Source organism: Nyctereutes procyonoides, unplaced genomic scaffold (genome assembly GCF_905146905.1).
Source record: "Nyctereutes procyonoides isolate TBG_1078 unplaced genomic scaffold, NYPRO_anot_genome, whole genome shotgun sequence".
Classification (NCBI taxonomy): domain Eukaryota; kingdom Metazoa; phylum Chordata; class Mammalia; order Carnivora; family Canidae; genus Nyctereutes; species Nyctereutes procyonoides.
The window spans coordinates 40094226-40098641 of NW_026575125.1; the positions used below are offsets into that span (position 1 = coordinate 40094226).

General features: G+C 40.9%; 1 pseudogene; it reads right to left on the minus strand.

Moving 5' to 3' along the window:
- Positions 1-1083: 1083 nt before the first annotated feature.
- Positions 1084-1937, minus strand: LOC129517899 (dr1-associated corepressor-like; annotated as a pseudogene).
- Positions 1938-4416: the final 2479 nt, after the last annotated feature.

Genomic DNA, 4416 nt, shown 5'->3' on the forward strand with positions numbered 1-4416 from the left:
GACAGTCTGTATTCATAGATAAGAAGACTCACTATTGTCAAGATGTCATTTCCTTTCAACTTGGTCTATAGATTTAGTTCAATCCCAATCAAAATCCCAGCAAGTTATTTTTTAGACATTGAGAAACTAATTCTGAAGTTTGTATAGACAGACAATAAATCTAGAATAACCAATACAATATTGAGGGAGCAGAACAAAGTTGGAAGACTGACACTATGTGACTTTAAGACTTACTATGAAATTACAATAATCAAGACAATGTGATACTGGCAAAAGACAAACAAATAAACCCATGGAACAGAATAGAGAGTCCAGAAATAAACCCACATAAGTCTAGTCAACAAATCTTTGACAGAGGAGAAAAGGCAATACAACACCTGGATATCCACATGCAGAAAAATGAATCTAGACAGACTTTACATCCTTCACAAAAATTAACTCAAAATGAATCACAGACCTAAATGTAAAATGCAAAACTATAAAATTCCTAAAGGAGAGCTGTGATACTGTGACTTATAAGAAATACATATTTGGTGATTCAGATGACCAAACTATATTTCTCATACATATTTGGTCTTTGTCCACGGTTCCTGGTTCATAGGTCCCAAAACCCTTGGAGTTTCTCATGAGGAGAGCAATAAAGGTGCCTTTTGTTATGTTAATGAGGCGACTCTCAGGAAGCCCTTAGGTCACCTAAGGATGGGAGGGGGCTGGTTGCTGGGAGAACCAATCACAGGATTAGAGGGTTGGTACTTTCAGTCTCACCCCACCTAACCCCCACCTCCACAGAGAGGAGAGGGATGGCAAATTGGGTTTAATTGCTGAGATATTAATTTATTTTTTAATTTTTTTTTATTTATTAGAGAAAGAACATGAGCAGAGGGAGAGGCAGAGGGAAAAGCAGGCTTCCCGCTCAGCAGGGAGCCTGATGCCAGACTCAATCCCAGGATCCTGAGATCATGACCCTAGCCAAAGGCAGATGCTTAATTGACTGAGCCACCCAGGCACCCCAAGATATTAATTTTTTAATAAATTTAAGAACAGCTTTATTTTCTCTCCTCTCCCTAGAGCAACTAAAGCCATCTAAAAGGGGTGTGGTCTGGGAAACATTGGGCACCAGGAGTCCTAGTTCCCTTCATTGTCTGCATCAGGTGCTAAGAGGCCTGGGAGTGCTGGGGGCAGAGGCAGAGTCAAGGTAAAGGGTGTGAAAGGTGTGAGGGGACTCTAAGAGTGGGCACGGGGTGGCCAGCCTGAGATGGAGCCTGTGGTGTCTTCTCTGCCCCATCAGTGTCTATGTCCATAGACTCATCCTGCTGCTCCAAGTCCATCCCTGACAGCTTCTTGTCCTTGACTTTGCTTCCCATCCTACCATTCTTCCAGCCACTGCTGCCTGACTTCTGGCCCCTGTGGGGACCCTTGTTCCTTTGCATGTCGTTATCTTCCCTGTGTCCCTGCATGTCAGGCACAGAGGCCACCAGGTCCTTCAAGAAGTCAAATTGCTGGGGTGCCTGGATGGCTCGGCTCAGTCAGTTAAGCATCTTTCAGCTCAGATCATGATCTCAGGGTTGTGGGATTGAGCCCCGTGTTGGGCTCCACACTCAGCTCCAGGTCTGCTTGTCCTTTTCTATCCCTCTCTGCACCTTTCCCCATGTTGGTGCTTTCTCTCTCTCTCTGTCTCTCAAATAAATAAATAAAATCTTTTAAAAAAAAAGTCAAACTGCTGCTCCAGCTCACTGTGATGCTTCAGGTGGGATGTAGTCATGGTTTGGTGCTTCAGGACTGGGTCACCTGGCAGGCCTTCTTCAACAGCAACTCCAGGAAGAGCTCAAGCAGGAACTTGAGCACCAGGAGATGATGACAGGTACAGCTGCTGCCACTTTCCCAATTTCTTCATCAGTTTGTATGATCTTTTTGATCTGCCCCAGCAAGAACCACATGCTATACTTCTTGCTCAGCATCAATTTAATCAGTCATGACTATATAATGAAGCCTCCACAAAACCCCAAAAGGACAGGGTTCAGAGTTTTCAGGTTGGTAAACATGTAGAAGTTCTGGGAGAGTAGCACACCTGGAGAAGGCATGGAAGCTCTGTGCCCCTTCCTCACACTTTGCCTATGTATCTCTTCCATCTGGCTATTTCTGACTTCTATCCTTTTAGGAGAAATCAGTGATCTAGTACGTGAAATGTTGCTTTGAGTTCTGTGAACTGGTTTAACAAATTAATTGAACCCAAGGAGGAGGTCGTGGAAGCCTCCAATCTGTAGTCTGTCTGTCAGAAGCACAGGTAACACCCTGGGCTTGCAACTGGCATCTGAAAGGTGAGGGGGGTGGGGAGACAGTCTTATAAGACTAAAATGTTAACCTGTGGAATCTGGTGCGATCTCCAGGAAAATGGTGTCAAAATTGAGTTGAATTGTTAAGATACCTAATTGGTGTCTGGAGCATTGCTTGGTGGTGTGGGAAACCACCCCCACCTCCCCACATTAAAATTGGGTGCTCAGACCACAAAATAGCATAGGAAAAAACCTAGATGATCTTAAGTACGATGATGACTTTTTAAGATACAACACCAAAGGCACAATATGTATGAAAGAAAAAATTGATAAGCTGGAATTCACTAAAATTAAAAACTTCTGCTGAAAGATGGTGTCAAGAGATTGAGAAGACAAGCCACAGACTGGGAGAAAATATTTGCAGAAGACACATCTGGTAAAGGACAGCTATCCAAAATACATAAATCACTCTGAAAATGCAACAAGTAGAAAACAAACAACTCAATTAAAATGGACCAAAAATCCTTAACAGAACCTTCACCAAAGATGATACACAGATGGCAAATAAGCATATGAAAGGATGCCACACTTCACATGTCATCAAATAAATGCAGATTAAAACAAAAGTGAATTACTACTACACATCATTTTCGAATGACCAATACCCAGAACACTGACAACACCAAATGTTGGTGAGGTCGTGGAGCAACAGGAACTCACATTCATTGCTGGTGGGGGCACAAAGTGGTATAGCCACTTTGAAAAACAGTTTAGTAGTTTCTTACAAAACTAAACATACTCTCACCATATATCCATCAACCTTGGTATTTATGCAAAGGAGCTGAAAATATATGTCCACATAAAACCCTGCACAAGGATGTTTATAGCAGCTCTATTTATAATGCAGGAGCTTGGATGGAAGCAACTAAGATGTCCTTCAGTAGGTGAATGAATAAATAAATTGCGGTACATCCAGGCAATGGACTATCATTCAGCACTAAAAAGAAGTAAGCTACTAAGCCATGAAAAGATATGGAAGAAATGTATATTAAATGCATATTACTAAGCGAAAGAAACCAATCTGAAAAGGCTACATACTATATGATTCCAACTCTGTGTATTCTGGAAAAGGCAAAAATATGGATAGTAAAAGATCATTAGTTGCCAGAGGTTTGAGGTTGGGTGGGTTGTGGGCCAGAGAGGGTAAGGATGAATAGGTGGAACACAGAAAAATGTTAGGGCAGTGAGAATATTCTATATGATATTATAATGATGGATACATGTCATTACATATTTGTTTAAGCCCATAGAATGTACAACACCAAGAATAAACTATTTTTTTTAAATTTTTATTTATTTATGATAGTCACACACAGAGAGAGAGAGAGGCAGAGACACAGGCAGAGGGAGAAGCAGGCTCCATGCACTGGGAGCCCGATGTGGGATTCGATCCCCGGTCTCCAGGATCGCGCCCTGGGCCAAAGGCAGGCGCCAAACCGCTGCGCCACCCAGGGATCCCCCAAGAATGAACTCTAATATAAACTATGAACTCATGATGATGATGTATAATTGTAGATTCATCAGTTTTAAAAAATATGCCACTTTGGTGTGGGATGTTAATAATAAGGGATGCTATGTATGTAGGGGGCAAGGAATATATGAGAAATCTCTGTAGCTTCTCTCCAATTTTCCTATGAATCTTACACTGCTCTAAAGAAACAAAGTCTTAACTTTAAAAGTGTATCCATTTTTCCCTCAGTCTTCAAAGATACTTTCTCTGTGTACAGTTCTATGAGTAGTTACAGAAGTAACTAGTTTCTTTCAATATAGTGAAGATATTATTCACTCCTCTACCTTCCATTACTGCTGTTGAAGCGTCAACTCTTGGTCTAAATGCCATTCCTTTGAATAGCATCTGTCTTTTATCCTGGTCCATTTTTTTTGGTTTTCCTTTTGTCTTTGCTATTCTACATTTTCATTCTGATGAATATAGGTGGGATTTTCTTTTAGTTCTCTCATTTGAAGTTGGGAGACTTCTAGAATTGTGGATTATGTATTTCATCACTTCCAAAAATTAATAGCAGTTATATATTTATTTCCTCTCTACTATCTTTTTGGAATTCTAATTAAATTATTGTTAGAC